Source organism: Dermochelys coriacea, chromosome 1 (assembly GCF_009764565.3).
Source record: "Dermochelys coriacea isolate rDerCor1 chromosome 1, rDerCor1.pri.v4, whole genome shotgun sequence".
NCBI classification, from domain to species: Eukaryota; Metazoa; Chordata; order Testudines; family Dermochelyidae; genus Dermochelys; species Dermochelys coriacea.
In genome coordinates, this window is record NC_050068.2 from 26,808,248 (window position 1) to 26,833,988 (window position 25,741).

The window sequence follows — 25,741 nt, forward strand, 5'->3', positions numbered from 1 at the left end:
GACTGCAAGATTTCAATCCTTAATTCTATTTCTTAACTGATTTGGTTTTAATTCCTTACCCCTCTGAATAATGGATTCTAAAGACTAGGGGCTGAACAACAGTGATAACCCCTATTGCAAGGGTTTGCCTCGTCTATGCTGATGTCAAGAACCTGTATTTTATATCCATTGTGTTTAAAATAGCCACTTTTTAACATTTATTGGGTATCAAATACAGTATAGAATGCACATCTTCCATGACATGCCTTATAAGAAAAGCATCCGTGACATTCTCAGTTATATTACAGTAGCAACTACAGGACCCAAGTCAGGGTCCACTGGGCTAGGCAGGATACAGAAGACAGTCCCTGCCTCAGAGTTTGCAATCTTAGTTAAAGATCTGATACAAAGGGTAATTGAAACAAACCGAACAGAAGAGGATGATGATGTGGTGATAGAAATATGGACAATTTTGTGGCAAAAATCATTGATCCACAGAGGCATTTTGTAATTCAGAAAGGTACTGCCATAATTCATTCATGTGGTGTTTTTTTTAATTGCTGTGGGGGCGTTTCATTCCATTTGTAACAATGTTCCAAATGGGGGTTCATGTCAGCATCATGGCATTTCTTTCAAATGGCAAATTAAGCCTAATTACCATGGAACTCTTGAATATACAGTAGAACCTCAGAGTTACGAACACCTCAGGAATGGAGGTTGTTCGTAACTCTGAACAAAATGTTATGGTTATTCTTTCAAAAGTTTACAACTGAACACTGACTTAATACAGCTTTGAAACTTTACTGTGCAGAAGAAAAATGCTGGTTTTAACCATCCTAATTTAAATGAAATAAGCACAGAAACAGTTTCCTGACCTTGTCAACTCTTTTTTTTAACTTTCCCTTTGTGTACTCGTTTACATTTAACATGGTACTATACAGTATTTGCTTTTTATTTTTTTTGTCTCTGTTGCTGCCTGATTGTGCACTTCCTGTTCCAAATGAGGTGTGTGGTTGACCAGCGGCGTATTAATGTCTAGGCCGACAAATTTGCAGGTACGGCAAATTTATAATAGCAGCCAGGTTCCCCTGGTGCCGGTTAGCGCCCTCCGCCCCGGCCCCACCCGGCCCAGCCCCAACTCCACCCGATCCCCTTCCCCAAATTCCCGCCTCGCCTCCTTTCCTAAGCGAGCCGTGTTTGCCCCTCCTTCGCGAAGCTGTTTCGCGCACAAGCACTGGCAGGGAGTGGGGAGAAGCAGGACCCAGCGGCGCGCTCAGGGGAGGAGGCGGAGCAGAGGTGAGCTTGGGTGGCAATTATTTCAGGGCCTAGGGGCAGCAAAATCTTTAATCCGCCACTGTGGTTGACCGATCAGTTTGTAACTTGAGTGTTCGTAACTCTGACGTTCTACTGTAGTGAGAAGAGAGGTTTTTTTTTTAATTACCAGAATGGTAATGCATATCTTTCATAGCTTTTAAATAGTCACTGGTTTTACCATATGGTCTGGCATGAGAATGATCTTTTAACTGATTAGTGTCAGCTATAACTTTTGTCCAAAAATGCAGTTTAAAAAACACTTAAACAGAACATTAATGACAGTGCCTAGCAATATCTAAATAAGTCTTAACATTTGCTTTCCCATTTAGCTTATTCACTGGGTTCCTTTTAACATATGTATTATCAATATTGCAAAAAAGATTTGTTGATAGTGTGAATGGGATAACCAGTAAGTAATTAGTGTTAAACCTTTCACTCAGAATTATTAATGAACAACCTAGGTGCTAGCATAGTACGAAAAGAACTACTTGGGTATTTTATACCTTATAGCCAAGATAAGCCTTAATGTAATAAAATACAGTACATAAAACCATAATGCTACCTCTTTGCTGAAGAGACAATGGCTGCAATACAAGTACTTTGTTCCACCAAAAGTGAGAAAAAACATGTCTTCAGTTTAAATATGTTAGGGTGTGAACAAACATAATGGTGCATCATATTGCATAATAGCTGCAAAGGAAACCTGCAACCCACTGTCACAGGAAGGATCATTTTTTAAAAGGCTATTTCTAAAATAGTTTTATCCAGAAATATTTCTGTTTAACTCTGAAATCGGTACTCCTCCTTGTTTGTTCTTAAATTGGAGCTGAGATTTTTCTAAATGGCCATCTGGCCCTCTTTAATTAAACAACCCCTCTGTAAAAAACCTTAAAAGCTACTGATCATCCATATGTACGTTCCTCTGATGGTGTGCATCTGCCAGAGATTGGAGTCTTTTGGCCTAAAGTACCCTTATAACATGCACTCTTCAGTCCTCATGTTTCACTTAAAGGTTGAGGCACGCTGTCCACTATTCAGTTCTTCTCACCAACTCGGGGCTTAGAGATGGAGCCTGACTTTCAGAGGTGGCTGGCCTCTTATTATTTATAGCTCATCGTGTTTATAGTGTTAGTGTTTTAGTCATGAGGTTGACTGTTGCGACCCTTTTTAGTTATTAGAATCTTATTCGTCACCAGTATGGTGGTGTCATCCAGTTCTCCCGAATTCAAATGCTGCTCCTCATGCAAGAGAGTTATCCCAGCCTCTGATGGACACTCGTGCCCCTGTCTGGGAGAATCGCAGTCCCAGTAAATACGCCCTTTGTGAGACCTTCAGCTGTCAGGCTAGAAAGAACAGGGAGGCCTGCCATCTGGTCTTCCTAATGACTACGTCCATGATATATGCTTCCAAACCAGGCTCATTAAACACCACCCACCCCTCCGCATGAGGACCTTCAGAGTCCCGGATCATAAGTGCAGACTTATTGTCTGACTAGAACCACAACGTCCTCCAAAGGACAGCAGGGAGCCAGAAGTAGATTGCCTACCATGGTTTCTTCTAAAGAAAGCTTCCCATGATACCAATAATTATCTGAGACTCCACAGTCTGGAAATGTTCCTATTGAAGCTCAGTCTTGAGCTGAGTCTGACCATACGGTATTGTAATGCCCAGCACCAAAATCCAGGATTTTGGGAAAAAGTTTGGCATGAAACCCCAACGTTGTCTGTGCCCATGGCACAGACTCTCTTGGCACCAGAACCAGGCTGATAAGGGCATCTGTACCATGACTCTAGTGGAGACTGCAATACCGCTGTGGGAAAACCTGGTTCCAAGTCACCTGTCTTCGCCACCTCACACGGCACCATTCAGATTCTTAGCACCGATGGCTCTGCAGAACCCCAATCTTCCCCTGCTGTCAGCTATCAGCATTTCATTCGGCACCGACTCTATCCACTCCTGCAGCACCATGGGTCCACTGCATTGCCCATGGATCCAGCATGCACATTCTCTTCAGCTTGATCTTCGAAACTGGTGGTCAAGGAATATCTGTACCAGCAACATCTTGACTCACCCAGCTTTTCACCACAGCCCTTTACATCTTGTGAGAAGTGTCAGAACTCCCTATAAGAATGATACTGGGATCCACTGAATCCAAGCCAATGGTTCTCTAATCCCCGGCTACCAGATTCTTACTCCCCACTGCCCATGATGCCCTTGTTGAGGACCATGGTTGGCTCAGAGCAACTGTGGGCTGAGGGAGCAGAAGACTGTCTCCTCCTCGGCACCGCACACATGAACATCCCAATAACACTTCCTGGTTCCGACACAGCCTCAAGCAGAGGACAAAGAGGCTGATGAGGGGCTTTGAGGCTGATGGCCCCCACAGATGGGCAACTATAAGGGATTTCAAAAACTACTGAAAAGGATGGCTGAGGCTCTCCAAATCCCTATTGAAGAGGTACAACAACAGACGTAATAGTGTTGACCTAATGTACGTAGATTTCTGTAAGGCACTTGACTTGATACCACACAATAAATACTTTGATTAAAAAAACTAGAATGATATAAAATTAACATGGCACATATTAAATGGATTAAAAACTTGCTAGCAGATAGGTCTCAAAATATAACTAAGTGGGAAATCATCGAGTGGGTCCGTTTCCAGTGGGGTCCCACAGGGATCGGTTCTTGGCACTACGCTATTTAACATTTTTATCAAGAACCTGTAAAGAAACAGAAAATCATCACTGATAAAGTTTGCAAATGACACAAAAATTATGGAGTGGTAAATAATGAAGAGGACGGGTCCCTGATTCAGAGTGATCAGGATCAGGTAAACTGGGCATAAGCAAACAATGTGCATTTAATACAGCTAAATGTAAATATCGATCTAGGAACAGAATGTAGACAATACTTAGAGGATCCTTACTGCTTATACTAGGAAGCAATGACTCGATACAAAGATTGGCGGTTTGTGATGGATGATCAGCAGAGCTCCCAATGTGACACTGTGGCCAAAAGAGTTAATGTGATACTGGGACGTATAAATGCAAATCTCAAGTAGCAGTAGAGAGGTTATTTTACCTCTGTATTTGGTGCTGGTGCAACCACTGCTGGAATGCTGTGTCCAGTTCTGGTACCCACAATTCAAGAAGGATATTGATAAATTGGAGAGACTTCAGAGAAAAGCCACAAGACTGATTAAAGGATTAGAAAATATGCCTTGTAGTGATTGAGCTCCTTGAGTCTTTCTATTTAGCTTAACAAAGAGAAGGTCAAGGGATGACTTCTTTACAGTCTATAAGTACCTACATGGGGAACAAATATTTAATAATGGGCTCTTCAATCTAGCAAAGAAGGATAGAACATGACCCAATGGCTGGAAGCTGAAGCTAGACAAATTCACACAGGAAATAGCCATTGCAACAATTTACCAAGGTCCATGGTGGACGATCCATCATTGACCATTTTTAAACCAAGATTGGATGTTTTTTTCTAAAAGCTCTGCTGTAGGAATTATTTGTGTTTTACAGAAAGTCAGACTAGATGATCATAGTGGTTCCTTCTGGCCTTAGAATCTATGAATAGTGTATTTAAATGAGGCATGTCAAATGTTAAAATTGTGTGTTGCATATTTACTTCCAAAGTAATGAGATGTAAGGTCTTGTAATGTATTAGCATTGGATGGAATAGTTAGTAGGTTTTTATTCCTTAAAACTTGAAACTCACGAAAGTCAAGTATTTTTGTGGTGTATAACTTTGTGTCCATGTCTTTAGCAACATGAGTATTAGTGCAGTGTAGTGAAAGCATGATTGGAGAGATGCTTGTGGATGTTTGTTTTTAAACTGAACAGTATAGTGCAGTGGCTGTTTAAAGGGACACTTTCAGGTTGATTTAAACACAATTTTGCAGACTGGAATAGCTTCAGGAGATATTTTGGTGATGGTTCAGGGGACAGTCACTCTGCAACTGGGCAACAAAGAAAGTAACAGAACGCCACTAGCCATCACCTTCAGTCCCCAACTAAAACCTCTCCAGCGCATCATCAAAGATCTACAACCTATCCTGAAGGACGATCCCTCACTCTCCCAGATCTTGGGAGACAGGCCAGTCGTCGCTTACAGGCAGTGTAATGACTCATCCCCCAATCTGAAGCAAAAATTCACCAGCAACCACATACCACACAACAAAAACACTAACCCAGGAACCTATCCTGCAACAAAGCCCGTTGCCAACTCGGTCCACATATCTATTCAAGGGACACCATCATAGGACCGAATCACATCAGCCACACTATCAGAGGCTCATTCACCTGCACATCTACCAATGTGCCAGCAATGCCCCTCTGCCATGTATATTGGCCAAACCGGACAGTCTCTACGCAAAAGAATAAATGGACACAAATCAGATGTCAAAAATTATAACATTCAAAAACCAGTAGGAGAACACTTCAACCTCCGTGGACACTCAATTACAGACCTAAAAGTGGCAATTCTTCAACAAAAAAAACTTCAAAAACAGACTCCAACAAGAAACAGCAGAACTGGAATTAATCTGCAAACTGGACACCATTAAATTAGGCTTGAATAAAGACTGGGAGTGGATGAGTCATTACACTAACTAAAAACTATTTCCCCATGCTAATTTTCCCCCTACTGTTACTCACACCTTCTTGTCAACTGTTTGAAATGGGCCATCCTGATTATCACTACAAAAGTTTTTTTTTTTTTTTCTCTTGCTGATAATAGCCTATCTTAATCGATTGGTCTCGTTAAGAGTTTGTATGGCAACCCCCATTTTTGCACGTTCTCTGTGTGTGTATAATTCCTACTGTATTTTCCACTGCATGCATCTGATGAAGTGGGCTTTAGCCCATGAAAGCTTATGATCAAATAAATTTGTTAGTTTCTAAAGTGCCACAAGTACTCCTCATTCCTTCTGCTGATACAGACTAACACGGCTACCACACTGAAACCTATGAGCACTCAGTTGACCTTCCAAATTTTAAGCTTAAAAAAATATACCCTCCTACACACAAGTAAAAACAATAAAAGTCCCCAAACATGTAACAATACTTGAAAGTGTCCTTCTGAAAACAACAAATGCTCCATATTTTGATGTTACTGATGTAGTTTCTCAATTGATTTCTAAATTAAGAACCCAGACCTGTTCATCCATTTACTTGTAAACATGTAAACTTGACTGCAGGACTGGGCCCTAAACCAGTTGGCTAGTCTGTATATTGCAATCATATTGGCTGCCATTAAAACATCACTAGCACATGGAGGCTAGAAATTAACAGTTGCTGTATGTACAAACAGCAAGATAAAGTAGTGATGTGTATATTGCACTCCTTCAATGTCAGTCCAAATTAAAATTTGCTGTCTGGAAAAAGGAAAGTCTTTGGCCTTCGTCATTTTAATTACATGAATATCACTGTTTTTATGTGATTTATTTTCATGGCAGGATGGGCATGGGTGAATGCATTATATACTGCAATGCAAAGAGAGATTAACTCAGTTACAATGCTGTCAGACTTACTTGACTACAATCTTGAAAGACACGTTCCCCACAATACATCAGATACACAAGTTGCTTTTGTTAGCTGGAACAACAAGCCTTGTTACAGTCACGGGCAGTGATCTTTTCCGTTCTTTGGATGAATATGGTGTAAAGCCCTTCTGGAAACCCAAAACACCATCAAAAATATGTTAACAATTTATAACTGATATGTCCTTTTTAGAGCAATCAGTCACTGTATACATGGAAAGGTTGAATTGTCCTTTCTCTATTAAATTTCAGTCCCAACAGCATCACCAGTTGGTGAGTTCACTATATAAGCACTCCACACATGACAATTGGAAATCTGGAAGCACCTGTTGGCATGTGAGCAGAGTTTGGCTGACCACAAGCCTATGGGTTGTTCAGTTAAAGATGGAGGAGGAGGACCAAGGGCAAGGTTCAGAGCCTCTATCAGAAACTGGAAAGTTTTATTTATGTGATCTCTCCTATCTGACCCACCTGTGTAAGTACCTTGGCATGAAACTTACACGCACCCCTATCAGCCTTGAGCAGTGGGCTGATCTTTTCCTGGAGAGGATAATCAATTACTCAGCCACAACACCAAGGATATCTCTGGGTGGACAGAGCCATTAGCAAGGCCTGATCCAAATTTCATTGAAACAGAGTTGGAGACTTTCCACTCATAAGTTGGATCAAACCATAGGAGACAAATACCAGAGAAACTGTTCCAAATAAAAAATAGCCCTGTGCACAGTGCATAAAGAATGAGTGCCCCCATTAAACTGCTGTTTCTAGAGGACCATAGTAAACTCTAAAGGTATATTGGAGACGGTCGAGTGGCAGCTTGAGCTTGTATGGAAAGCGTGTCGGTCATCAATTATTTAATTTTCTTTGTGCGTCTGGAAAGAGATCCTATGACACAAGCCTAGTTTTGACAGGAACAACTGTCTCCAAATTAAGATTGCATTCTTGTTTTTGACCTGTGGGCCAAAACATACCAGGGTTAGGACATGTATGAGACCATAGGTAAATAGAACTAATCTGCCCTGTGGAAGAATTCTTTCGTCAACCTAGCATGGTCTGCACAGGGACTTAGATCATCTTAAACGTGTCAGTCAGGTATGTGGATTTTTCAGACTCCTGACCGATACGGTTAAGACGACCTAATTTGCTAGTGTAGATCAGGCCTAAGAACTGCTATAATTTTGTTCTAAGTACATTTAATATTTTTCTCTTGTGACAGTATTGTTGTTGAGCGTACATTGGCTATCATGCTCTGAAACTGGTTTTACAGAAAACTCCCTTAATCCAAACAATAGCAAGAGCAGAGGTATGAATTCAGCACCCTTCCGGTACCGCAATAAGATTGACCGTTAGGCTGTTTAGAGCTGTATTGTGCCACCATATTCAAGTTGATTAGTATCTTATGCTGCATAATACTCCTACTGAAATGGGTGGGGCTGCTCACGGAGTAAGGATTTATACAACATAAATAAGAGTGGCAGAATCCAGCTTTCAATGGCCATGTAATCAAATCAAAATCAGGCCATTTTTAGTCAAGAACTGAACTATGGATTTAGGGGCCTAGCTTTATACCAGAGGTTAGAAAATGTTGGCCTCTTTCCGTCAAACAAAGAAAATTTAAGAAAGAAAGAAAATACAAAATGCCTAGAACTATGTTAGTGCAAAAATAAGGTTATGAATTTAAACACAAAAATTGGGGAATGAAAAATGTAATGGGCTCAGAACAAAAATAACTGTAGCGTATTTGCACTCTGCTTGCGCCATCTGTCGGTCAGTCTTTTTAAAAACAAAATTATAATTGTCACTCAAAACATGATATAATAACTCAGTATGTAGCCTTAATCACAGCATTCAGTATTGCAAAACCTATGGCTTATAGATAGGGAGACCAGATTTCCCAATTTTATAGGGACAGTCCTGCTATTCGGGGATTTTTTTACATAGGCACCAATTACCCTCCCATCCCATCCACATTTTTCACACTTGCTATCTGGTCACCCTATTTGCAGGAGATCAGAGTAGGGACTTGGCTTTACGTATAGTGCAACAGCGGCGCAGCTACATAGGGTTGGAGCACTTTAGTGTAGATGCTACTATGCTGGCAGGTGAGCTTCTCCCTTCAGCATAGTTAATCCAACTCCCCAAGAGGTGGTAGAAGCTCACCCAGCAACATAGTGCTGTCTATGTGAGGGAGTTAGCTCAGTATAAATACAACGCTGAAGGGAGTGGATTTTTCACATCTCTGAGTGACGTAGTTATTCTGGTGTAGGTCTGTAGTGTAGACCTAGCATAGACTATTATAATAGTCCTTTTTTGGCCTTAAGTTCTATGAATATATAGAAACTGGTGGGGGGGAAAAAGATTTGTTTTATGAGGAATCCATCCACAATCTAAGGCTATGTCCTGTAGTATAGATGCAGTGTAAGCCAACAGCAAGAGCAGAGGTATGAATGAAGTAAGGAACAGCAGGAGTTCTGATGAGGTAAGGAACATCACCTCCCTGAATGACATTAGTTACATTGCTAGATGCACCCTCTTGTTGGCATAGCTGCCTCGACAGTGGGGTTTTGTCAGCATAGCTGTGTCACTGGGGTGGGGGTGTTTCCCACACCCTGACCAATGTTCCTATGCCGGTATAAGCTTTAAGCGTAGGAGAAGCCAGGCCTACACTATAAACTTACATCGGTACAACTATGTCTCACAGGGGTATGAAAAATCCACACCCCTGAGCAACACATTTATACTGGCCAAACCCCCAGAATGGACAGTGCTATGTCAGCGGGAGGGCTTCTCCTGTCGATGTAGCAACTGCCTCTTGTGGAGGTGGAGTAAATACCCCAGTAGGAGAAGCGCTCCCATCTGCATAATAGCATCTTCATTAAAGTGCTACAACAGCACAGCTGCAGCTTTTGAAATGACGCCTGCCTTAAATGTGTCACTATATGCAGTCTCACCAGGATTATAGGTGTTTTTTCTTAGACACAGAACAAAGATTTAACTCGGGGGAGGGTATCAGACCATGTAATTCTCAGGATGCCTTTGACAATATCAGTAATTCACTCCTCCCTTCCCTCCAATGTAGAATAGCCTTTAGCCAACTTAACTCTCTTTTTCTCAAAAAGAGCAGGAGTACTTGTGGCACCTTTGAGACTAACAAATTTATTTGAGCATAAGCTTAGTGCTCTAATAAATTTGTTAGTCTCTAAGTTGCCACAAGTACTCCTGTTCTTTTTGCAGATACAGACTAACACGGCTGCTACTCTGAAACCTCTCTCTTTCTCATCTTTTTATTACAATAAACTCAGGATGAAAATTGAAGAAAAACCTTTCTGTGTAATTGGCAACCTCCTTTATCTTACCTACTAACAAATGTACTCATGGCTGAGAGTATAGTAATGAGAAATCACCAAAATGAGAGTGAAATTAGAGTCTTGGGAACATTAGCTATTCGAACAAGCCATTCCACATGAGAAATTCAAAGTAAAAGCAATCATATGAAAGCAGACAAAGAGCAATTTGCAACTGGCAGACACTCAAGAAAATGGAGAAGTCCATTTAAAAAAAGAAAAAAGATATAATAAAACCAGGATCCTGCAGCTTTGTACACAAGCATCATAGCTTATTATGCACGGGAGGCAAAACCCATCCTCCCCCAAAGACTGGGAGCTTTAAGCGTAGGTGAAGCCTCAGGGAGGAACTCTACAAAAAGGATTCTCACAAAAGATTTCTACCCCAGAGCTTCCTCCATTGGGATTTGGGGGGGGGGGCAGTAGCATGAGAATATGGATGGTTATAACTTTGCATGATAGTTCTCTTGCTTTTTTTTTTTTTTTCTGTTCAGACTCTCATGAAGTCACATTTGGACATACCCATCTTTACAATGGCTAAACTCTCATTAGCGTCAGTGGGAATTTTACCTGAGTAAGGAGCTCCAGATTTGGTCCTTTACTATTAATATTTATTAAGTGCCATCAGTGTACTTGGCCCTGAGCAAGCCAGGATGCCAAGCACTGAAATTCAGTGATGTGCCGCTATTACATCCTGTGCTGGGTTCAAATAATGACTGCTCATAGTCATTATATTGTTTGGCATCATTGGCGTTTCAACCCCATTTCTAGATGGTTTGTACTCACCTATTGTACCTTCACACTAATGCCACATGCCAGACCTGCTGCAGCAGTGTGTTACTCTGGCATTTTATCACGTGAATCAGGGGGTATAGGCAGGGAGAGCTTGAGCACAGGTAGGAATCTCCCCATCCTTGTGCTGATGCTCTTCACCTGTACTGGGTCTCTTCTTTTCCATGTGTGCTTGCACGTTTACTGTCCCCTCCTGCTAGCGCACTGTGTGCGCTTTCTCTCCACTCCAGCTTTTGTGCTGTTTCTCCACACTGTTCTGTGGCCTGAGAGAAGAGGAAACACTCATCAGCAGAAGCAGAAATGCCACTGGGATCCTCTCACTGCCTTTCCCTCCAAATCATTCTGCTGTCAAGGGGACAGGCTTTGCCCCCCACAGAAAGGGTAACAGTTCTACTGCTCACCTCACAGCTCCTGGGGCATGTGCAAAAACGCTCTTCTCATCGAGGTTTGTACCTTTCTACCACCCCTAGGGGCCCCTGAAACTCAACCCAACACCCCAACGACAAAGCCCCATTGCAATCACAATCCCCTGCTGTCATTGCCTCAGGAGTCCTTTTTAAAAAGGGTTTCCCCAATGTGGCTTTGGCTATGGAAGAGTGATGGCTATTAATGCAGTACACTGCCCCCAAACCCATGCAGAGGGGATTAGTTCACTACTTACCCAGCAGGAGCAGAGGTGAAAGTAAGCCGGTACAGTCTGGTATGGCGTATGGGCAAGAGCCAGTATGCCGTGCCGCAACGGACCAGCTTCCCCAGGCTGGCGCTTTAAAGGGCCAGCAGTGGCTGGAGCCCGGGGCTCTTTAAATAGCCCCGGGGCTCCCAGCCGCCTCTGCAGCTGGTAGCTCTGGGGGTGATTTAAAGGCCCTGGGTATTTAAAGGCCCCACCTCTTCCAGTTGAGGCCACTCCCCGGCTCAGTATTCCGGAGTACCGGTAAGTCCTTTAAGTTACTTTCACCCCTGTACAGGAGACTGTATTTCAAACCACCACCACTGCTTCCTACAGTCTGTAACTTTTCCTTGGAGGTCACCCATGCAAGTATTTCATCCAGCTAAACTCTACTCTTCCATGACTTAGTGAAGTCACAGCCTAAGGTAATTGGGTCATATACGAGGAAGAATAGCAACATTGTTATTAAGATGCTTTATCAGTACTCAAGAAACCTGGGTTCAAATTGCAGTTCTGCCATAGAGTCTGTGTGACTTTGGGCAAGTTCCTTAATCTCTGTGACCCTGAGCCACAAAGTTATTCAAGTGTCGAAATCTCAGGATTAGGCCCCTAATTCCCACTTTTAGGCTCCACTATGATCTACAAACCCCCCATTAACCCTGTAGATGCTTAAACTCACTTGGCACCTAAGTTTCCAGAGTAAAAGTTCCCTGGGTGTCTAAGCCAACACATGATCCAAGAAGTGGGAGAAGAGAGACATTTGCTTGCCTATCTCACATGCAGGGCCCTGAACTGGTAGATGTGCTTCTAGGCTACACCAGTTCAGGTCCCATTCAAATTTCAGTCAGAGGAGACAGTGGTGATGCCCACTTCATAATTTTTAGCTCTGTGGTTAGTGCGCTCAGCTGAAATGTGGGAGACTCTGGCTCAATTCCCTCCTCTCTGCTAGAGGGGGAGAAAGGATTTGAGCAGGGATCTCCCACCTCTCTGGAGCCTGATCTATGGGATATTCTGGTATGGGGTGGGGGGGTTCCTCTATCTCTCCTGGTGAAGCTGTTTCCCTGTGGACAAATAAAGAAAGAGTGAATAGACCATGAAGACTGGATCCTGGCTCTCCTACCTCCTAGATGGGTGCCTTAACCATTGGACTATGGAGTCCTTCTGTTCAAATCCTGTCTCTGTCTCAAGCAGTGGAGGGAATTGAATTTAGGTCTCCACATCCCAGGTGAGTGCTCCAATCATTGTGTTACATGTATAAGGTGGCTACCGCCTCTGCATCCTCCAGCTGTTGTGTGTGGAGTCAGGCCTAGCACATTCCCACAAGAAACTACTTAGGCACTCCAGGGTTCAGCAGGAGTTTTGAGGACTCCAGGCAGCTGGTTCCAGGTTATGGTTTACAAACAGATATAGGCACCTCCCTACAGCCCATACTTAGGTGCCGTAAGAGATATGGAGCTTTGGATAAACCCCGTCATCTGCATCTCCCTTTAGTTAACTCAGGTGGCTCCCCATCTAGTGTGCTGGCTCTGTGGATTGCATTCTAAGGTCTCTGTCTCTCCCCCCGTTCATTGTATAGGGAGCCTAGGGTGCCTAGCACAAGTTTTGTGAATCTCAGTGATTTTCTAGGAACCTGACATTTGCAACACCTGAGTCCCTTCATGGAGCAGGGACTGTGTGCCTTGATTTCCTCATGTGTAATGGGGGGGAATAATATTTCCTTTCCTCTAGCCTTTGTTTGCCTTGGTCATTTAGCTCTTTGAGACCACCTCTTACTCTCTGCTGTACAAACACAATGGGGCTCCATTCTCAGGTGCATGCAAATAATAATGATATTCCAGTTAAAAAGCAAATGGTATTTTTCCTGTTGTTGGCAAGAATTACCCAAAAAGATGATAATGAGAATCTCTGTGAACAGCTGCCATTTTGAATGTCTGAGATCAATTAAAATCTAGACAGAAAATGTCACACTGCACCATCTAAGAGCTGCATTTGAAATAATGGTATCTATCTGTCTCATAGAACTGGAAGGGACCTTGAAGGGTCATTGAATCCAGTCCCCTGCCTTTGCAGCAGAACCAAGTACTGTCCCTTATTTTTGCCTCAGATCACTAAATGGCCCCCTCAAAGATTGAACTCACAATGCTGGGTTTAGTAGGCCAATGCTCAAACCACTGAGCTATCCCTCCCCCAATAATACCTTAATTATCGTGAGCATTTTCAAACTAGGAAAAACATGCTCTCATTAAGGATTAATCACTTGCTAGTTCTGTTTTTAACATTGAAAGCTAAGTTTGAGTTACAGAAGCACATTAAAATATCATCACCACTGCAAAATGTATTTTAATAGCACTTAGCAGCACTCAGATAGTGTTTTCCAGTTTCAAAACACTTTACAGGCCAAGTAATGGATTCAGTGGTGGGTTTTGTATAGAACCTAGATACCTGGTGATAGTACCATCTACATGGATAAAGAGAATGCATCCGATGAAGTGAGCTGTAGCTCACAAAAGCTTATTGTCTAATAAATTTGTTAGTCTCTAAGGTGCCACAAGTACTCCTTTTCTCAAAGGACTGAGTGTCTCTAATGTCGATAGGTGGTCAGTATTATTATCCGCAGGACACCCACAAATTAAGGTGCCCAAAACCAGTGGCCACTTTTGAAAATGTTGGCCTATTTGACTTGCCCAAGGCTTCAGGGGGACACTGTGTCAGAGCCACAATTAGAACTCGTTTCCCACTTCTTTGCTTAGACCACTAGATCACACCTCTCAGTTCCCATACTTCAGGGATCAGCAACCTTTGGCATGCGGCTGATCAGGGAAATCTGCTGGCAGGCCGGGGCAGTTTGTCTACCTGCAGCATTAGCAGGTTCGGCCAATCCCAGCTCCCACTGGCTGTGGTTTGCTGTTCCAGGCCAATGGGGGCTGTGGGAAGCAGCGCGGGCCAGCTGCCAGTGGAAGCTGTGGTTGGCTGAACCTGCAGACTCTGCAGGTAAACAAACTGTCCTGGCCAGCCAGCGGATTTCCCTGATCAGCCGCATGCCAAAGGTTGCCGATCCCTGGTGTAGACATACCCAGACTCTTATTTGGACTCTTATCAAAGAAGATATTTATATTATTGTGGTGGGGGCTGATTAGCTGATGGTTGCTAGGCAATCTGTCTTTCAGAAACAGAGTCTCGTTCTTTAGTACTGGCATGAGAGATAAAAAGGAGTTTACACTCCTGGGACAGATCCTGCTCTTGCTGAAGACTGGAAATGACAAAATTCCCATTGACTCCCATGGGAAGAAGGGACAGGCTCTTAATGATCAAACCTCTGTTTCCTATTTATAAATATATTATCCTCACAGCAAAATGGCTAAGTATTCTACAATTAGTTAACAACATAGTAAAAGCATCCTGATTGGTTAATAATTTAAATCACACAGTGTTTTAGTATCATAAGAACATAAGAGTGGCCACGCTGGGTCAGACCAAAGATCCATCTAGCCCAGTATCCTGTCTTTCGACAGTGGCCAAGGCGTGGTGCCCCAGAGGGAATGAACAGAACTGGTAATCATCAAGTGATCCATCCCCTATCGCCCATTCCCAGCTTCTGGCAAACAGCCTAGGGACACTATCCCTGCCCATCCTGGCTAATAGCTATTGATGGACCTATTCTCCATGAATTTATCTAGCTCTTTTTTGAACCCTGTTATAGTATTGGCCTTCACAACACCCTCTGGTAAAGAGTTCCACAGGTTGACTGTGCGCTGTGTGCGTCAGGATAGTTTACCATTGTGCCTTTAATACTGTCTCCTTGAGAAACCTTCAGCTCTCCTGAACGCCCACTTCTCTTAGATTTCCCCCACGCTATTTTCTTCTCTACAAATTCTGAGTTTGTTGAAGTCTGCTATTTTTGAAGTGCACAGTTCTTATTCTGCTGCTCTCATTCCTTCCTTTCTTTAGAATCATGAAATCTACCATCTCATGATCACTTTCACCAAATTTGCCTTTCATCTCCACATTCGCTACCAATTCTTCCCTCTTGGAAAGAATTAAGTCTAAAACAGCTTTCTCCCCCACCCCACCCCCAGTTACGTTCCATTTTCTGAAACAAAAAGTTGTCCTCAGGTACATTCCAAGAACTTATTGGAAGTTTTGTGCTTTGCTGTATTACTTTTCCAACAGATGTCTGGGTGGTTAAAATCCCCCATTACTATCAGATCTTGTATTTTGGGTAGTTCTGTTGTTTGTTCTAGAAATGTCTCATCTACCTCCTCTTCCTGATTTAGTCGTCTACAGAAGACCCCTACCATGACATCACCCTATTTTTTTACCCCAGTTATCTTTACCCACTTTCAATTGGTCTGCCTCCCTCCTCCTTCTGGACCTCAGAACAAGAGTATATATTCTTGACGTATAATGCAACACCACCTCCTTTTTCATCTTACCTGCCCTTCCTGAACACACTATATCCTTCTATAGAAATATTCCAGTCATGAAACTCATCCCACCAAGACTCTGCAATGCCAATTAACTCACAGTTTAGCTTACGTACTAATATTTCCAGTTCTCCCTGTTTATTCCCCATAGTACTTGCATTTGTGTATATCCATCTAAGAGGTTGAGCTGATTCCCCCCTCTAATTTCCCTTTTGTCGCTCCAATGACCCCATTGTAATTTCCCCTGTTCCCCCCTGCCTTGTGTCTCCCCCCACTAGCATCTACCAGCTGCCTCTGGAGTGACAGGACTGTGGCCAGGAATCTAAGAGTAGAACGGAGGAAATTTAGGGCAATGATACCATGGCAAATTGATACACTCACAGACTGCAGTCATGGGATCTTTAATGTCCATCACTTCATATTTGAGGTCTCATCTGAAAGATGAGTGATTCCCTGAAGAGAGAGGAAATTCGAAAGGTTTTTTCAGGGTCAGGAATGTGGCCTCTCTCCTCGGTTGCAACATCAGACAGTGGGAAATAGCAAGTTGATCTTAAAGAGCACAGATTCCCAAATGAGAAAGCAGACGTTAGTACACATTATATGGCATCCACATTTTCAATGAACAGTGCAAAGGAGTGGAGTACATAGATTTAATTATGTAAATCAGATTTGATTATAAAGCAAACAAATACTCACTTCCTTTCGCCTCAAAGTTCTAAATAAGATTTCACCCTTATGGAAGAGTCCTACAGAATTGAATACAGAATGATTCCCTTTGCAATGTTTTTTTAAGCCATCCTATAGACTTTGATAGAAAATTATATACCTGCTATCAAATTATTTTGGATGTTTAAAAATAAAACCCACAAAATATCTCAGGTCAGAAGGGACCATTGTGACCACCCAGTCTGACCTCCGGCATAACACTGGCCATATAATTTGCCAGATGACCAGAGTGCAGAAGTGCCCATTGTTATCTCAAGAATACTTATCTGACATCTGAGGTCTCAGCTAGAAGACTGATATTTAACACCCTTTCAAAAAGGAACATGTTAATGTGCATGCTGTTCTCACTATTTTTTCTCTGTGTAGAAGCTATTCTAGAGTAGCAAGAAAATCATCCATTTTTGTTGACAGAATATTCCATAAGCTAGTAGGAAGGCTTTGAAAATGTTAACCCTTAAGTACTTTTTAAAAATATCTATCTGAAACAAGCTAGTTCACCTAAAACACCACCATTTAGTTGTCCTTCAATGAAGGGATTAAAGACCAGGTCATTTGAACTTCAAGAGGAAAATCCAGGCTGACAGATTGTGGACGGTGACTGAGTTTTTCTGCCTATGTAGATTTGAAATGGATAAGGATATTTTTGGGGAAGGAAGGAAGGAAGGAAAGGGAGTCCTTTTGGTTAAGGTACATAACTTGGAGTCAGTAGACTTGGGTTCTCATATCTAGTTCTACTATGGGATTCCTTTGAGACTATTGGCAATTACTTAGGGCTATATTTTTCCAGAGTGATTGTTAATTTTTGATAGCTGAAATTTTAGATGCCAAATTTTAGACATTTAAATGCCACGTTGGGCACGGAAAATGAATAGATGCTTTCAAAACTTTAGGCATTAACCTCATGGTGCCTTACTTTCCTGTGTCACAGCTTCAAATGAATGTTCGTAAAGCATTTTAAGATCACTGGATGGGAAACATTATAGAAATGCCACATTTTAAAAAAATGAGACATTAGGGCTCACTGTTCAAAGGTGGCCTCTAATTTTGGGATGCTTTTTTAGGTGCCCAGTTTTAGACAAATAGGCCCTGATCCACAAAAGTATTTAGGCTCCTACCTTTCATGGAAATCAAGAGAAGTTAGAAGTCTAAATACCTTCCTAGATCTGGGCCCTAGAATCTCGTTTTCATAGGTGTTAATCTCCTGAAACTCCTTCCAACCCCAAATCTGAGATTATTAAAATTTGATATAGAATAGGCTACTACTTGACAAAATTTGATTGTTTTGCTGTGTTCCTCATCTCCAATCCCCACCCATTCCCTCTTTCTTTCTCTTAGTTGTGTTCACTCTGATCTTCCCCATGTTCTTTTCATTTCTTTTTTACTCCACCTCAATCTCACCTCCCTTCCTTCAAAATCTGGGGGCTCAACTCCTCTGAAAATCAGGCCATAAAACCGTGTAAAATTTGAGGCAGCAAAAATTAAAGATCACTCTTGAAAATGTGGACCTTAGTATGTACTAAGCTTTTATTTTTTGGTTTTGTGAGAGGGAAATTGAAATCATTTGGGAAGAGTCTGCATCCTGCAATTGTAGAAGCTTACCTAAATCTTACTACATAGCCGAAGTACGGTGCAATGATGGAATACTCACGTGGAAACTTTCAGATAACTTTAGACTCATGGACTGGACTGAACAGTCTGTATAGCCTTGGGTGCACACTTCTTGTTCTTGAAGAGATAAGAAGTAATTTCATACAATTGCCTGGTAACAGAGATTTCAGAGCAAGTGGAATTTGTGAGCTACATCCTAAGGTTACAAAAAGAGACTTTCCAAATGTTTTCTTTTTCTGGATTATGCAGTGCAATTTTGGTACCAAATGAAATGAAACTGGGGTGGGGGAGGCAATTTTACATTGTATAGTCCAAGTATATTTTACTTATAGGATCCTGTGAAATTTGGGACACCAAAGTGAATATCCTACTTGTGATATCATGAGTGAAATCCTGGCACCATTAAAGTCAATGGGAGTTTTGCCACTTCACTGGAGCTAGAATTTCACACACCCCCTCTCTTTTTTTCTAAATGGCACTCCCTATGGCCCTGATTCTGCAGGGTGTTGAGTGGTGCTGAGTATCCTCATCTCCCAGTGAAGTGCCAAAGCTATGCTGGCAGCAAAAGGGGAGGGGAAACCACATCACAGAAGGGTATTTCCAGAAGCTTGAGGAGAGTTCCCTGAAAATCTGCGGGGTGGAGGGGCTGGGCATGAGGTTGTTAGGATTGGAAGGATCACAGAGTGGGAGCTGGCTGGAAGTCTGGGAGAGATTGCATGGCAAAGGGAGAGAGATGAAGGGATGATGTAGGAGGGTGGGTATGAACAGTGTGAAATTAAAGTGCTTCTGGCGTTTGGGTTCCAAAACAAAATTAATTACAGCAGCAGGACATTTGTGGCTCATTATTCATACACATGCACTTTCTTAGATTGTGTGTGTGTGTCTGTGTGTTCCCCTCTGGCATCTCTTGATTAAACAAAAACCCTGGAGAAAATAATATAAATTACAGTGAAATTATGGTTTGTCAGCTGCATAATGAATGAAAAGTGCTGTATTTTCCCCACAGCCATAAAAAATAAAATCTGTAAGACAGGCTTCATCTTAATTCACACATAGGGAAAATGACCATACAGATTTCAAAGAATATAAAACAAATCAGGACATTTTAAAAGGGAAGAACTTCAATATTAGGATCAGAGTGCATATTTTAGTTATCTAGCTAGCCTTATGTTCTGGGAATAGAGTTTGAAAGCCATGTTCCTTCTAATAAATGTAATTTTAGTTTAGATCATTTTGATCATTGCTCTTTCAGCATGACATCGCATAAGGTACATGTCGATAGATTACAAATGAGCTTTGGGCCAGGATTTCAATGATATTTAGGAGCCTAATGATGCAGATAAACATCTAGATGCTTTTGGTACCTATCAGCATCCTTAAGCTCCTAAATACTTTTGGAAATCTGTCCTGTGTTTAGTCAGCTGTGCACACATGTTTTAGTGCATTAAGAATGGGGGGAATCTTACCCTTTTATGAAGAATCAGTCACAGGTTGCTCCCAGAGGCAGGTTATTGGATTTATGAGCCGATCCTTTGGCCAGTCTTGAAAAGGGTAAGTGCAAAAGTTATAGATTCTTACTCTTTGTATATTCAGTAAGGGCTAGAATGCTAGATTATAAAAGCCTTACTCACAATGTGCGTGTTTTCTCAGAGAAAGAGTCCCACTTAAGTCAGTAAGGCTACTCCTGTGACTTTGGCCTGGTCTACACTGCAAAATTATGTTGATTTTGGTCACCTTGCATTGACCTATTTGTGCATGTGTCTACACTCAAATTTGTCTCTAAGCAATGGGAGCATCCTGTTACAGCAACGTCACCTTGCCGAACAGAATGGAGGCATTGTCAACCTACTGAGGTTGACAGAGTGCGAGCGTGACCTATGTTGACTCAGTCCTCCAACTGCTGTCTAACACAATGTCCCAGTCCTGGCAACAGTGACTGCTCTGGTCACATTGTTGTTAAGCCCCCTGTCCAGGAGTCATGGAAAGTGGAATCTATCCCACCCTTAAAAAACACTGTGTATTTTTGAAATGCCTTACTTTGACTGCCCAGCTTGATGAGCACACCCAAGAGCTCTCCCTTGTTCTCTGCAGCTGCTCAATTTACCATTCTGGCTGCACTCTCTGTAGTAGAGAGAGAGCTCAGAACATGGGGCCTGGTGCAAGGCTTGAACCAAAATCAGCAAAAGCCATGCTATGAGCAAAAGTCAGGCCCTGTCATGAAAGAGATGCTTGCTTACAACGTCACTGTCCAGTGCATGAACTTGGCAAAAGCATGGTTAGCAATGCTAAAACACAAGCACTGTAAGAAGTAGTAGATACTGGGTATTCATGTAAACACATTCCAGAAGTCTACTCCAGGTACACACCAGCACAGAGTTATGACATAAACACAACCCTGGGAGATAGTACAGGAACACACTGACACCAAGTAAGACAAGGATGAGAGGACGGGATGATGGATGGAGATGTTTTGTTTGAACCAATAGGTCCATAGGTTTGGGAATTATGTCAGGAGTGTAATGCATAACTTGTTTTAAATCACTGTATAAAAGAGAGCTCATAGGAGGAGCACCTTTGTCCAGCCTAGGGGGGCAGCAGAAAGTCCTGCTGCTGACAGAGCTGAAGCCATTGTCACAGGAATACATGTTAGTTACCTGTAGCTCCTATGGGGTGCTAGGACCGTGCTTGTCGGCAATACCTGACCAAGGGCCTTTGCCATGGAACCAAAGCTGTGGTCTTTCTGGATAGTACTATTGAGGTCTGCTAGTCTGGCTATCGGTAAGGGCTGGTACAGCATATGGAAAGAAAACGCTTGCACGCCACTGACAACATGCTCTAGCTGCACTCCTGCCTGGAGTAGACAGACCCGGCTGTGCTGGGCCTGTGGGGAGCAGAGGCTGTGCAAACACAGCTCTGGACCAGCTACAGAAATGCGGACATCTCAGAAAAAGTTGCACGGAGGGAAGACTGGGATTAGCCACGGTGCCGCGCAAAAGCGAAGGAATTGCAGCAGGTATACCAGGTGTGGTGAGGAGCAGCTGTGCAGTCTATGTCTGTTACCCTCAGGAGTGAGATATCCGCTAACATCACCAATGCCTGCGGAAAATGGTGCCAGTATTTAGTGCCATTGCCCTATGCTTGTACCCATGGAAATAGGGACCAAAATTTTGTTTTATGCAACCAAAAGTCTTAATGCCCTCCCGCGACCACCCCACCACACACCCCTGGTGGGCCATACTCACCATGGATGGGGCTCAAGAGCAGTACTGTGTAGACACGATCCAAAGCTGAAGTATCAGTAAGCATGTCTTACTAAACATTTTATGAGAATAAGGGAAGGGAGTTTTGAAACTTATCTTTCTCTTTCCATTTTGACCATAAATCCAATGATACATTATCTTTATTAGTTCACCACACATACTGCAGCATGCCTAGCCGTACTCAAAGCATTCCATACTTGTAAATGTACAGCACCTGGAATTCATAGGTTCAAGAAAACACCCAGTCGTGTGTGTACATGTAGAGCAAGCACCACAGGATTCACAGGTTCAGCAAAACCCAGAGGCGAGGTAATTACTATAAATATACACCAAGCACCACAGAATTCTTAGCAGCACCTAAACCGTCAGGTGCAGAGCACAGCCCAGTGCAGCACATCAATGCCTGAATGAAAACTGACTCAGGGCCTTCTTTCGGATCCAGCAAATGGACAGCACCTCAGTTCCAAAGTGGGGGCCGCCATCCTTAGGGAAGGGTTGGAAAGAGATTGGCCTACTGAGGCCCAATAAGACTGAGGGTGCTTATTCGGAGCTGAAGCTGTGGTGGACTTGTGGCCACTGGACAACCCCTGGGTGGGATATGAAGGACTGTTCGCCAGCCAGAGCCCATGCTGGACATGGGGGTTATCTCTGGTAAGCTTATTAACATGCATGTAGGTTCTTTTGTTGTATTTTATATGTGTTTTCTGTAGAGCATTTATGTTAAGAATAAATGTGCTTAGAAAGAGCTGGGTGGTGACTTAACTGAGGCAACTACCCCCTGTACCATCTGTGAAGAAAAAGTAAAGCATGATGGCTTAGGCAGCTTGACTTTGCTGGGGAGCTTGGAAATAGCCCAGTCAGGAGGGAGAGAGACAAAGATCTCCACCCAACAGGGGCACCGGCAGGGGAATTGGGAGTCTATGAGTGCATGCCCTTGCTGGACCACTGAGGGGAAATATGGGTATAGTTACCCTGAACTGTGACCAGGTTCTTTAAAGGAAACTGGATTTTAAAGCCATTCTTCTTATTTTGCTCAGACTGCTATTGCCTAAAAGTTTCTCCACAAAATGAACATCACTCCCCAAAGGAAAACAGGAAGAGTAAGTCTTTGCCATCAGCAAAGTAATGTAGCAATTCCCCAATGTTACTGTCCCTCAGTAAAGTAACCCCCTGAAATGGATCTAGTGCAACTTCAGTGAAAGAAAATCTGCAACTTCTCAGCAGATGTGCCAGTTGTCATTCAAAGGCTTTTATATGGAGTTCTATGAGGGCAGGAGACACTGTGGGAAAACAAGCAAGATGATCTAATTCCTTTTTGCATTCACCAGTGACTCAAGGTGGGGAATTTTAATCAGAAAACAGCTTTTGTGTTTAGCTGTCTTTCAGATTGATGGATGGGAATTTATTTGTACTCAGCAGCAGTGCAGCATGACTCACTGTGCCCACTGAAGAGGCGCTGGTCAACATAACAGTATTTAAAGTATGAGCAACAAAAAGGATAGACCAAAAACTGAATTAGGGGAGACACTGAGAATTTTCTGTAGGCTTTTAAAAAATAAATTAGATCAGGTATGTATTATGGAGAATTCAGTATTAAAGGAAGGAACCTTAATGCAGGGTGAGTTATTCCATTTCTACATGAAAAGGGTCTTTTGTTCTTTGCAAAAACTCTCAGTTGAGACAAGGTAATGCTTAGCTTTTTAATACCAGTGGGCACTTTATATAAGTTCTTTCAAAATCATTGATTTCCCTGCACCTTAATGTACAGGAGAGCCCAGAGGTTTAATCCTAGGGTTCATAATTTCTATCAGGTTCCAACTTAATTTCCTATAAGTAGCTATTATATTATATGCTTAGCCTGCATATGAGGGCATATCTGGAAAGATTTTCTTTCAGGTTTTTGCTTTATTTTTTAATGTTTAAAACTTATTGTCAATGTTATGAATGTAGAAATAAAACAATCCACAATTACAAATAATATAACAGTAGAAGGGCCAGCTTTTCAGTGGAGTTATGTCTTACATCAACTGAAGATCTCATCCAAATTATGTATGTTAGAAAAGCATTAAAAATAACGATGGATCCAAGTGGATCCCTTGTGCATAGCATGCCCTTTGCAATGCTTTGCTGCCATAGCTCCCAGCCTGCTCTGCTCACAAACAGCCTCTAGCATGTAAGTCACTCCCAGTTATGTCTGTGTTTGTGCTGCAGTCAGCCAACCACACCTTGGTTCTTACTGGCTGTGGTTATATTCAGGGTGACCTCCACACACTCCTAGTCCTAGATTTCCCCCCAGAAATTCATGTTGTGTACTGCCCAGCCCTCTCCTGGACAATAACTTTAATACAATACTAGAAACAATACACACACAACTTGTCACCCCACATGGAGCAGGGATGGGGTACGCTTGGGGAGGGGGCAGAAAGAGGTGAGGAAGAGGCAGGATTGGGGCAGGAAGAGGCGGGGTGAGGGTGGGGCTTTGAGGGAAGAGGTGGGGTGGGGATGGAGCAGGGGCAGGAAGAGCTGGCTAGGGGCGGGAGGTTGGGGGAACAGGTAGAGTGGCAGAGGGGCCTAGGGATGAACAGGGGCTGAACACCCTTGGGGAAAAGTAGCACCTGTGCATAGGAGAATGGATTGAAGGGGCAGGGAAAGCTGTCAGGAGCTGGTTATGGCTTTCTGATTCTTTATCTGCTGGGTCTTGGCATAGAGCAATGTGGAGGCTGCTGTGTCTTTTGCCAGTTGAGAGTCAACAGACTGGGACAAAGGAGCCAGAGCAGGGATGAGAGTTGGGCCCAAAATCACAGTAAATAGCAATGGTTAAAGCAGATTGAGAGCTCTCACTGTGCCAATTGGAGGAGGAGCTGTAGGGGGAGCTCCCCCTTTTTTGGCGGGGGGGGGGGGGGTGTGCGCTCTTAAAGGGAGGTAGGGTGGTCCGGGGGGGGGGTGTTAAGAGCTCTCAGAACCTTGGAGGTGCACATGACTTTGCACACAACAGACTCAAAATTCTGATTATTTTGCTACTTTGGCTGATGGCTTAAATTAATCAACCTTTTCCTAAATTCTAACCATGTGGACTGTAAAAATCTATCCCTGCCTATGAGCCCCCTCCTCGCAGTGCTGACTATTGATTTTTCACATCAATACCTCTACAATCCCAAAGGCCAAATTTTAGCATCTATTGTAGGTACATCAATGTACAGAGCAAATTCCAAGCGTTTCCATGGTGATGGGTGCTTTGGGGTCACTGGAGCCTCTGTAGGCTCTGTGTACGGCTGTTCCTTTTCCAGCCACACCCTATCCTCTGCATCCCAGAAGCAGTCCTTATGCTGTTTAAACCAAGTTAGGCACTAGCACATGAGTTGGGATCAGTGAACAGTGTTCCCCCAATTTTAAATGTCTTGGCCATGGTCAGTTTAAAGGACCATTGGCCCCATCTGAAAAACTTAAAGCAAAATGCATGCAGTTTTGTATTCCATCACTGTGGATTACTTGAACATTCCTATTTACATAGAACTATTCTATATTCTAAACTAATCATCAGTGATCCAGGCAATGTAGGCCGCAGGACTGGGAGACAGAAGATTTAGGTCACCGCTCCGCACAGATCCGACTGAATTTAACCCCTGCTAATAGGTCCACGAAAGATTGCTGTTACCATAGAACAGTGATTTTCAACCTCTAGTCCATGGACCAATGGGATCTGCAAATTATGTCTAAGATTTCCAAAGGGGTCTGCACCTGCATTAGACATTTTTAGGGGTTTGCAAATGAAAAAAGGTTAAAACCCACTGAGATAGACTCAGCCGTGTTGGGAAAATGTGCAGGTGCACTGCCTAAGGCGAGGCACCAGAGTCCTTCTGTCTCAAAGGGACAGAATTTCTCTTGGAGCCCATCAGTACATGGAGGAGGAGCACACACTGTTACCTGGGGTTCTTTCAACCCAAAGCTCTTGGTAACTTTTACTCTGTGCGAGGTGGTGTCAGGAAATAAATCGGGGGAGACACGGCCGTCTGACTGATAGATGGCTGGCACAAATAGGACAACACAAGAGTGCTTTCACTTAAAGCTAAACTTTA